Raw genomic sequence first — 12,686 nt, forward strand, 5'->3', positions numbered from 1 at the left:
CTGAATGTGGGTGGATCACTTTAGAAATTTTACAGGAGCAACAAGCATGCTTATTGCAGAAGGTTATATTTGTTGCAAAATTGTAGGTGAGGCATCCAGAAGTCTTTGTCAGATAAAGTAAAATTGGCCGGGAAGTAATTTACAGTAGGACCGATGCGGGTTGTCCCTGGTCTTAATGCCCTTTTCAGATAATTACGGTTTTTGTTCACTACGGCGTTCGTTTCGCGCCTTTTAACTGTTTAGTTTTGCTTTTCAGACTTTGCTGAATTTTTGCCAAAACAATACCATTATTAAACTGTTCCGCAAACAGATCCGTACACGTTTTCTATGAATTGTTCTACACATAACACTCAACAATGAACACCCGCTGTTTTGTGATGATCACAATTATGTGTTCCATTCAACTGGTCACTAAACACGCCTCCTCATCTCACTCATTCAAAAGTAATGACGCAACGAAGTATTCCGGACAGATCATGCGAGAGATGCGAAATGTCGATTCACTGTTCACTAACAAGGATCAGTTCCACCCCAGTCTCATAAATATTTCCTGGGCCAGTTTCATTTTGCGCACTCTGTATTAGCGGTTACGCAAACAGTGGTAATGGAGATTATTTTCAAAAATGATTGACCCTGGTCAGTAAACTAACATAACACTTTGTCCTTTTCGGTACTGTCCTACGTCTGCACCGACCAAGCAGTCGACGATACATTCTATTCTATTCCTTTTGCATTTGAATATTTAATCAATGTGGTTGTGACTAGAAAGAACTACTCAAGCTGGAAAGAAATATGATGGATTTTAAGTATATAGACTGAAGCAGCAAACGGAAAATTGTACGAAGGCCGGGAATCAAACCCGGGTCACCTGCTTGGTAGGCAGCTGCATTAACCACTTTTCTTCCCTCATGTTGTTCGCTATTGTTCGTCGTAGTTGGTCGTAACGGACGTCACATGACATACGTTGAAGTTCGTTGTTGATCCATTCACTTTTTTTTTTTTTTTTTTTTTTGTTACAGAGGGCAGCTACCACTCTGACGGAACACCCTGAGCGACCGCCCCAGCTCGACCAAGCCGTCTACGATCTACTAAGCCAGCTTCACACAGCGGTCCACACACACCCACGGGCTACCCTAGCACGCCTTCTTACCCTGTCCAAATTCTCACTGCCGTCCCAGTCTACTGTAAATTCCACCCTTACACACAAACAGCTTCCGACGGCCTGCATATTCTGGAATAGCAACTCAGCATCGAATGTATATGGGGGACGCAGACTGAAACCCAGGTGCAGATATTTATAAAAATGAAATGACACAAATTCGGAGACTTTCCTGGTCTCTTACAGATATGATTTTATGTATATGGACTGAAGCGGAGAATGAAAGTTTGTACCTGGGTTTCAGGCTCGATCCCTCATTTATGTTTGGTGTTGACATGCTATTCCAGAACATGGAGAGCTTAAGTGATTCACTTTGTGTGTAAGGGATAATTTACGAGTACAGTACACTGGGGCGGCAGTGAGAATTTGGATCGAGGGAGGAAGTGTGCCACGGTAAAGGCACGTGCCTAGTAACAAGGAGACTTGGGTTCGATTCCCGGCTTTGGTTCAAATTTTTACTCGCCGCTGCAGTCTATGTACATAAAAATCATATCTGCATGAGACCAGTAAAGTCTCTGACTTGCTTTATTTTATCTGCATACGATGCTTCTTGCTTATTTTGTCCATGTGCAATCATTTCAGCATTCGCCCGCCTTAATCCTTTTAGGGAAACCATGGAAAACCTAAACATGGATGGTCTTCGGGCATTTGAAGACCTCGTCTGTAAACAGTGGTAAGGTACAAATTGATTGTTTTGAGAAACTGCGCAGTCAAGTTTCAAGGAAATTTCATAAGGATTTCATGTACATGGACTTTGATTTTTCTGTTAATATAAGTCATTGTTTTCAGATAGTACACAGTAACGACACATTTTTAAAATGGTAACTTGCACGGAGAAGTTTGTTCTTAGAATTTCATCACTGGGTACTTACAACTTTTCACTCGCAAACTGACTACATTTGACGGTGTCAGCTTTGACGTAGCATTGTTTAATTCCTGGGCGAATTAACGAAACAATACAGGGAAACTTCGCAAAAATACAAATTTAGATAGTCCCAGTTGTTTCAGTTTTTGATAGTAAGATTTGTGCTAACTATTTTTCCAACAATAAAGTATAACAACTTCAAAAACTAATGTTTGATTTATCACAATCTAAACTTAATTTTAGCAAACACCTTAATACAGCATGTGAAAGGTGTTAAGGATTGTCCTTAGCATTTCTGCCATCACCCTGTCACGAATACTCACGTGAATTATGGTAAAAGGCACAACATTGTTAACTTGCTTAAATAATTATTAACATTAACCTGATTAGCAACAACTTCTGAAGCGCATTTGTGTTCAGAAACATGTTCAGGTCTTTATCTGGCGTGGGAAACTTCCCATCGCACCCTCCTCAGTCTTAGTGGTAAAAGACTCAGTGGATAGCCCGTCAAAAACTGAACATAGATCTAGCATGAAAACTGGAAGAAGATGTACTGAACTGTGAAAAAAGTAGCAGAACAGAAACAGTGAACAGCCGAAGTTCATGATGTGCAACATCGAGCGAATTACAAGAACAACGACGTCGTGTTTGTGTGGTCACGGTGTAGGACTGCAAAGTTGATCCGTGTTCAAACCTTCCTCGTCCACCATATTTTCCACAAATTTATGAACTGTCCGTCCGGCTACTGACGTGCCTGCTCCGTTTCTGTAGTCTTGGCAATTGTCATACTGTTCACTAGTCACAGAATATGAGTCATGTGGTAAGAATATATTAAAGTCGCAAGTAAATTGATGAATGGTGAGAGTAGGCGAGCCGTCACGTGGACCTCTCGTAGCAAAGGAAACGACAAATAAACAGGTGTGAACTATGTTGCAACAAAAGAATTCTGGAGTCAAAACTACAGGACGGACGCAAGAGTCATAACATGTGGTACTTGAGTCGTACGTCTGGTGATACCTTACACCTCGCTGTTGCAAACGGGGACGTTACACCAAACACAACAACAAATTTGAATACAGCGAACAGACACGTCAATGACTGGATTTTTTTTTTTTCCATCAGTCTACTGACTGGTTTGATGCGGCCCGCCACGAATTCCTTTCCTGTGCTAACCTCTTCATCTCAGAGTAACACTTGCAACCTACGTCCTCAATTATTTGCTTGACGTATTCCAATCTCTGTCTTCCTCTACAGTTTTTGCCCTCTACAGCTCCCTCTAGTACCATGGAAGTCATTCCCTCGTGTCTTAGCAGATGTCCTATCATCCTGTCCCTTCTCCTTATCAGTGTTTTCCACATATTCCTTTCCTCTCCGATTCTGCGTAGAACCACCTCATTCCTTACCTTATCAGTCCACCTAATTTTCAAAATTCGTCTATAGCACCACATCTCAAATGCTTCGATTCTCTTCTGTTCCGGTTTTCCCACAGTCCACGTTTCACTACCATACAATGCTGTACTCCAGACGTACATCCTCAGAAATTTCTTCCTCAAATTAAGGCCGATATTTGATATTAGTAGACTTCTCTTGGCCAGAAATGCCTTTTTTGCCATAGCGAGTCTGCTTTTGATGTCCTCCTTGCTCCGTCCGTCATTGGTTATTTTACTGCCTAGGTAGCAGAATTCCTTAACTTCATTGACTTCGTGACCATCAATCCTGATGTTAAGTTTCTCGCTGTTCTCATTTCTACTACTTCTCATTACCTTCGTCTTTCTCCGATTTACTCTCAAACCATACTGTGTACTCATTAGACTGTTCATTCCGTTCAGCAGATCATTTAATTCTTCTTCACTTTCACTCAGGATAGCAATGTCATCAGCGAATCGTATCATTGATATCCTTTCACCTTGTATTTTAATTCCACTCCTGAACCTTTCTTTTATTTCCATCATTGTTTCCTCGATGTACAGATTGAAGAGTAGGGGCGAAAGGCTACAGCCTTGTCTTACACCCTTCTTAATACGAGCACTTCGTTCTTGATCGTCCACTCTTATTATTCCCTCTTGGTTGTTGTACACATTGTATATGACCCGTCTCTCCCTATAGCTTACCCCTACTTTTTTCAGAATCTCGAACAGCTTGCACCATTTTATATTGTCGAACGCTTTTTCCAGGTCGACAAATCCTATGAAAGTGTCTTGATTTTTCTTTAGCCTTGCTTCCATTATTAGCCATAACGTCAGAATTGCCTCTCTCGTCCCTTTACTTTTCCTAAAGCCAAACTGATCGTCACCTAGCGCATTCTCAATTTTCTTTTCCATTCTTCTGTATATTATTCTTGTAAGCTGCTTCGATGCATGAGCTGTTAAGCTGATTGTGCGATAATTCTCGCACTTGTCAGCTGTTGCCGTCTTCGGAATTGTGTGGATGATGCTTTTCCGAAAGTCAGATGGTATGTCGGCAGACTCATATATTATACACACCAACATGAATAGTCGTTTTGTTGCCACTTCCCCCAATGATTGGACGTACAATTCATAATTTTGTGAAAAAAAAGAATGATGTGGGGAGGGGATCTGAACAAGGGTCTGCCGCTTTGCAGTTCGACGTCAGGACCACACAGCCGCAACACCGTTCTTCTTGCAGTTCGCTCGATGTTGCATACCTTTAGCTACGACCATTCACTATTTGTGGCTCAAATGGCTCTGAGCACTATGAGACTTAACTTCTGAGGTCATCAGTCCCCTAGAACTTAGAACTACTTAAACCAAACTAACCTAAGGACATCACACACATCCATGCCCTAGGTAGGATTCGAACCTGCAACTGTAGCGGTCGCGCGGTTCCAGATTGTAGCGCCTAGAACCGCTCGGCCACTACGGCCGGCTGTTCACTATTTGTTCGTTGCTTCTGTATTCACAGTTGAGTACACCTTCTTCCAGTTCTCACACACGATCTGTGTTGAGTTTTTGACGGTTTGTCGACCGACATCTAACCACTAAATTTGAGGGGTGTGTGACGATGAGTTTCCCTTATGGATCGTAGTTATCCACACCACCTTTAGATTCGAACAAACCATCCCGGAAAAGCATTTTCCTGGCACGAACACCTCACGTGTTACTTCTACAGGCAGCCATGTGCTTGGCACCTACCAATGTGTACATGCACACGTGCTGACGAAGCTGCCACTAGCGAGAACCTGAAATCAGAAAAAGAGCTGCCGCTACTAGGTTTATCGTCGAAATATCAATTAATATGAATAATGCACATCATGTATCAAATTTTACATGCAATAACTCTGGTTCTGCTGTACTGTCCCTTACTGTTGTTTACAGTCGATGTCTTCATTTGAACTGAGATTATGTATGCAGCGTCGTAACCTGATGTTCAAATTTGTGTGAAATCGTATGGGACTTTACTGCTAAGGTTATCAATCCCTAAGCTTACACACTACTGAACCTAAATTATCCTAAGGACAAACACACACACCCATGCCCGAGGGAGGACTCGAACCTCCGCCGGGACCAGCCGCACAGTCCATGACTGCAGCGCCTCAGACCGCTCGGCTAATCCCGGTCACGATAGGGCCTAAAGTTCTTTCTTGTGATGATTTGAATTTCTCCTTGTTTCCGCTGCCATGAATGAAGATGACATCGTCATCACAGAAAGGAATTCAAAAAGAAAGATTAGTGTGTAACATCCAGTCTTCGACGAAATCATCGGAGGTGCACAAGCCTATATAGAGCAGCATGAACAGGATTATAGGCTGTGTCCTTCTCAAAGTGACCATACCAATATTCGCCTTAATCTTTTTACGGAAATTTATTTATTTCGCTTATAACTGCTGCTTTATCAAGTCCTACCTCATTGAGTCTCTATCATAGGTCGTTTAATACCCATGTGGTGTAATATATAATTCCCGTCTAACCGCATGGACCCTTCATCTTGGCTGTTGTAGGTCCCAAGCAAGCTTACTGTATCTGGAAGATAATGGCTCTTTCATTATGAAATCTTTTGTGGTTAACGTCTACTTTACTCACTTTTTCATCATGTAAAGTGTTTTTGAGCACGAAAAGAAACTGTTGAAAGACCTGGCAGGGTGAAGCACTTTTCAGAGGAGTGCTACTAGCAGGGGCAGCGAAGATTCCTTTATGCTACTCCTGTGGCTGATGGGCTAAACGGAATGGATGTACAAAGAATATCGTGGAGCGGCTGGGAGCTCGTGAAGTTGGCGAGCCGGCCGTCAGTCCTTAAGACTGAGTTTTAATAGTAAAGCAGTGCAGTGGATTAATCGCTAGTGAACTCTTCCGATTAGATCGATGGAGCGCGCCGTACTTCACTAAGAGTGCTAGAAATCTGACCTGAGGTAGCGAGTGGTCTTCGCGTGATGTTAGGGGAACTCCAAGTAAGCCGGCCGTGGTGGTCTGGCGGTTCTAGGCGCTCAGTCCGGAACCGCGCGACTGCTACGGTCGCAGGTTCGAATCCTGCCTCGGGCATGGATGTGGGTGATGTCCTTAGGTTAGTTAGGTTTAAATAGTTCTAAGTTCTAGGGGACTGATGACCACAGATGTTAAGTCCCATAGTGCTCAGAGCCATTTGAACCATTTGAACTCCAAGTAAAGAATATAAGAAGCGCTTCAGTATTAGTGTATCAAAATCCATTTTAGTGCAAATTACTCTACTGACCATTAAAATTGTTACACCAAGAAGAAATGCAGATGATAAACGGGTATTCATTGGATAAATATATTATACTAGAACTGACATGTGATTACATTTTCACGCAACTTGGATGCATAGATCCTGAGAAATCAGTACCCAGAACAACCACCTCTGGCCGTAATAGCGGCCTTGATACGCCTGGGCATTGAGTCAAACAGAGCTTGGATGGCGTGTACAGGTACAGCTGCCCATGCAACTTCAAAACGATACCACAGTTCATCAAGAGTAGTGACTGACGTATTGTGACGAGCCAGTTGCTCGGCCACCATTGACTAGACGTTTTCAGTTGGTGAGGGATTTGGAGAATGTGCTGGCCAGGGCAGTAGTCGAACATTTTCTGTGTCCAGAAAGTCCCGTACAGGACCTGCAACATGCGGTCGTGCATTATCCTGCTGAAATGTAGGATTTCGCAGGGATCGAATGAAGGGTAGCGCCACATCTTAACATATCTGAAATGTAACGTCCACTGTTCAAAGTGCCGTCAATGCGAAGAAGAGTTGACCGAGACGTGTAACCAATGGCACCCCTTACCATCACGCCGGTTAATGACGAATACACGCTTCCAGTGCGCGTTCACCGCGATGTCGCCAAACACGGATGCGGCCATCATGATGCTGTAAACAGAACCTGGATTCACCCGAAAAAATGACGTTTTGCCATTCGTGCACCCAGGTTCGTCGTTGAGTACACCATCGCAGGCGCTCCTGTCTCTGATGAAGCGTCAAGGGTAATCGCAGCCATGGTCTCCGTGCTGATAGTCCATGCTGCAGCAAACGTCGTCGAACTGTTCGTGCAGATAGTTGTTGTCTTGCAAACGTCCCCATCTGTTGACTGAGGGATCGAGAAGTGGCTGCACGATCCGTTACAGCCATGCGGATAAGATGCCTGTCATCTCGACTTCTAGTGATACGAGGCCGTTGGGAACCCACCGATTCCATATTCTGCTAACAGTCATTGGATCTCGACCAACGCGAGCAGCGATGTGGCGATGCGATAAACCGCAATCGCGAGAGGCTACAATCCGACCTTTATCAAAGTCGGAAACGTGATGGTACGCATTTCTCCTCCTTACACGAGGCATCACAACAACGTTTCACCAGGCAACGCCGGTCAACTGCTGTTTGTGTATGAGAAATCGGTTGGAAACTTTCCTCGTGTCAGCACGTTGTAGGTGTCGCCACCGGCGCCAACCTTGTGTGAATGCTCTGAAAAGCTCTGTAAGATTTTAGCTCTTGCATTTGGTTACAGCCCGGTTCAATTACTATGTTATAAAAACGATATTAATGCAGTCAGAATCAACCAGTTATGAGGGACCTCAGCGTCACTGGATTTTCTGTATAATTGGACATTACCATAACTTAAAATAATATTAAACTTAATCTGATTCATAAGACACGTCGTAATTCCGAGGTAGGGCTTGTATGACGCCATGGGAATGGTGCTACAAGCCCCGGCGCTACAAAGAGGAACCCAGTTGAAGGTTGGCAGTTGTGGGGTGTGTCTTGGCACGCCATCGACGTGCGGGAAGCATATGTTTTGGTAGCTACACGTATTTTTCAAGAGGCGCTGTATTGTTTCTCCCTGGCGTGAAGATGGCAGCACTGATGCAGAGAGATGGTGGAGTACATCACGCTAGTGGTGATTTTTTAATTTTGAATCCAAGTAAAGAAATATTATTCAAAGTTTTTGTTTGTTATTTAAGAAGTTTAAAAAACGGCTCAGTCACAATGTAAAGTTGCGATCGTGAAGTCCTGGGCAACCAACGAGAATCTGTTAATGGGAATCCGCTTTTTTAAAGTAAGCAATAAACCATAGGTTGATCCCAACATTTAAATATAAATAGACACATAATGCTGGCAAGCGGTCGCGCAAGGAAGCTAAGTTGGTCGGTTGTGTCCACTGAGGTCCACGGTACTGAATCCTTTAGAGGGAGACACAAATCGTCTGAAGGAAACTGCTCCATAACACCTAACTGAAGTGGAGAATCTAATACTACTTACTCGAAAGTTCCACAGTCACTCATTTCTGAGAGCGCGTTCCCGACTAGTTCACAAAAAGTGCGAGAAACATAAATCTGGATGGACAGTCGTGAATCTGAACACCACTCCTCGCCAGTGCGGGTCTCATCTGTAAACCACTACTCAGCTGGCTCGGCCGCTTTGCCACAAATCTACATCAACAGATCCAACTCACTTAGTGACGGAGGTCACCGTATCACAGTGTCATTGTAGTAATAAACCCAGAATCAATCTGTCTGGGCCTAGCAAAAGGAAACTAAATTTACGCGAACCAGAATAATCGTAAGAAACATGTCCCGATGCGTGTGAGTGTATAATGCAAAGCGGCTTACAGCAGCGTGCAGTGCTCTGGACATGTGGACCTAGTCTATTACAAAAGCTAACAATAAATGCATGAAACAATCACACTTTATGTAGAAAGGACAGCCAGCCACTATGCCAACTACAGCATTTCTAATACCTACTTTTCTGCTGCATTCATAACGGCTGAATCTAGTTTTGATGTTGACTGCAGTGAGAAATCCACGAACTTCTGCTGCTGAAATTCTATCTCTGAAGGCAAGTAGTACGTTTCATATGCTGACTATTGAGCGCGAAGACGAGTAAACTCAGTTAAATAGGAAAGTGACTGGCTAGGAAAAATTGATCTGAAAGAACGTTCGAATATAAACCCTTATAATTAAACTACAGTAGGACGCGTAACATTAATGCTCGTAAAACTCGTGGAACACTGTTCCATCACTTGAGAAAATCATACAAAGCAAAATCTACATACGTCACAAAAAACTGACAAGCTGCCTTTGCTAAGGACTGTGACGAAATTAAATGTCCTACTATTCTGGTAACCGAGAGAAGAAACAGATCTACTCTCCTCACCAGAGCACAAGAAACAGATCTCAGCATCGGAGTACACCCCGATAGCTCAGTGGTATTTGTTCGGTCAGAGAGCTGGTTGGCCTCTGTAAAAAAACTGAGTGAAAGGATCAGTAACGAACTTGAACGGATGTCATGTGACGTCCGCAACGACCAAACACAACGATCGACAACGAACAAAAAAAAAAAAAAAAAGTGGCCAGCGTGACGGATTACCGTCCTACGGGCCCGGGTTCGATTCCCGGCTGGGTCGAAGATTTTTTCCTGTGATGGACTGGGCGTTGTGTGGTCTTCATCATCATTTCATCTCCCTCCGGTGCGCAGTTCGCCGAATGTGCCGTCGAATGTAATAAGACCTGCACCGAGGCGGCCGGACCTACCCCGCAAGGGGCCTCCCGGCCAATGACGCCAGACGCTCATTTCCAATTTTTTTCCACATGGGAGATCCGATCCCAAGCCACGAAAGTTTCAGTGAAATTCTCCGTCTTCAGTTTCGCGACGCGAACCAAGAAAGTATTTACGGATGAACCACGCGATTTCCGTGTACGAATAGCAAGGTCATACTACGAATGCTGCACACCGTCGAAGTACATCTTACCATACTACAAAGCTGCAAACACACAACCGCTGTACCAGACTGTAAAATAAGATTTACTCTACGCACGTCAAGATACAGCCCACTTCTTCAAACTCGCACCTTAGAATGCAGCGAGATAGAAGGCGACCTGGTTGGTCAATTCAACAGAAATTCAAAGACCACTTCATGATTGCCTTGCAGTCGTCCCAAAGATCAACTATGCTGTTCGCAATCGATAACTAAGTGCAGAAATTTGTCTTTCCAAGAGATGTGCGTTAACTGATACGCGAAATGCACTGTCCGCTCACATTAACGTGGCCTCCGCCTATGTTCGACGTCAACACGCAGTAACCACTCACAGATGGCAGATGGCAGCACTAGCAATAAAGGGTATGTACAACGTGTTGGGAACACGCGGAAAACAATGCAGTCGTTGTCGAAATGCGAAATCACAGCGATTTATCTGACGTCCTCAAGGGCACGATCTTTGGCTTTCGGGCCAAGTGTGGAAGCAATTCCACAAGGCAAAGTTCACTGTTCACGTGCCGCCGAGGATTAAGTATACAGTGCACGCAGAATGGCGCTATCCAAAATCGGCGTCGAGGCCACTGTGGTGATGATGGACCATAGATGACTAGGGCGAATGATGGCTGTAGAAATGTGTACGGCCGAACAGGCGTGCAACTGTTTAGTAACTGACCGCCCAGATGAACCAACGGGGTTACCAGCAGTGTGCCCTCAAAGGCCGTTCAGTGAACGTTGCTGCATATGGGCTTCCGCAGCACGTGCCTCTTCATCGGCAACGGAGGATGGTGTATCCACGCCAGCACCACAACTAGACGCTCAATGAGTGACGATGGGTGGTCTAGTCAGACGAATCACATTTTATGCTCCATCGCCGTGAACGTCTGAAAGCAAATATCCTACAACAAACGTCGGAAGGGTGCAGGCTGGAGAAAGGAGCGTTACCCTTTGTGGAATGTTTTCGTGGCATTCCCTGGGTGATCTCGTCATTCTGGAAGGCACAATGAATCATCACAAGCGTACATCTATCCTTGGGGACCATATCCACCACTACGTGCAGTTTGTTATTCCTCGGTATGATGGCCTTCACCAGCAGGACAACGCAATGCGCCACACAGTTGGCAGTTTTGGATTCGAAGAGCACAGGGATGACTTTACCGCACTCCCTTGGCCGCTAAAATTCCCAGATTTAAACCCAACCGAGAATCTGTGGGATCACGTCGACCGTGCTGTTTGCACCATGAACCCTCAACCGAGAAATATAGCTCAGCTGGCCACGGCAATGGAATCGGCATGCCTCCATTTCCCTTCTGGTACCCTCCAGAACTTCACTGACTCTCTTCTTGCACGTCTAGCGCAGCAAAATGTGGTTATTCAGGCTTTTGACAGGGAGTCACATTAATGTGTTACTGTGGCATTTAACTTCATTTGAGATTTCGTATACGCTTACGTAAGCAATGGTCCTACTGTGCGTACAGGTACTGGTTTCAGATCTCGTTGTAGAGCTCACAAACACGTGAAGGAGAGCTACAAGAGTTTAGAGCTGAGCACCAGGAGAGGAGCCGCTCAGGCCAGATGCGTTGATAGAAACACCCGCAGACAAAGTACGGGTAGGTGAGCAGCGTGGCGGCCGGCTCATCTTCGTGATGGAGAGGTGTACTCGACTGCGCTCTCAGTGTATTACCGTATGTGGCAACAGGTGCGGCGCACACGTCACCGCCAGATAACGCGGCGGCCTGAGGCCGGCTCAGAGCGCAGCCTAAGGCCTGCGGGTGTGCAAACACTTGCCTGCCTGCACAGTCCTTATCACCTTGTACGCGGAGCTGCACTGCAGTCATGAGGGTCTATGAGTGGCATTAAGGCTGCCTCTCGAATCTTAAAGTTTACGCTGGAACCACATCTTCCAACTATTAGGATACTGCATAACTTCGTAGCGTTTTTGTTTTGCGTGTTGATACTGCGTTCACTATGAATTTATTTATTGACTGTCATTTTTTATTTGTAGTTCAGTGTTGCTATTTGAGTTTACATATTGTCATTGTGTCATTTGTGGCACCGAGTGGGGCTGTGGGCGCTAGAAAACGCAGTGCCAAGCGGAGATATCGGTTCAAAAATGGTTCAAATGGCCCTGACCACTATGGGACTTATCATCTGAGGTCATCAGTCCCCTAGAACTTAGAACTACTTAAACCTAACTCCGGAACCGAGCGACCAGTACGGTCGCAGGTTCGAATCCTGCATCGGGCATGGATGTGTGTGATGTCCTTCGGTTAGTTAGGTTTAAGTAGTTCTAAGTTCTAGGGGACTGATTACCTCAGGTGTTAAGTCCCGTAGTGCTCAGAGCCATTTGAACTATTTTGAACAGAGCACGGCAAGAAATAGTACAAGTCAGTGTACTCGAGAACTGGTAGATACGATGAACTGTGATCATTCCACCACAGTGCGACA

The sequence above is a fragment of the Schistocerca nitens genome, chromosome 1 (genome assembly GCF_023898315.1).
Source record: "Schistocerca nitens isolate TAMUIC-IGC-003100 chromosome 1, iqSchNite1.1, whole genome shotgun sequence".
NCBI classification, from domain to species: domain Eukaryota; kingdom Metazoa; phylum Arthropoda; class Insecta; order Orthoptera; family Acrididae; genus Schistocerca; species Schistocerca nitens.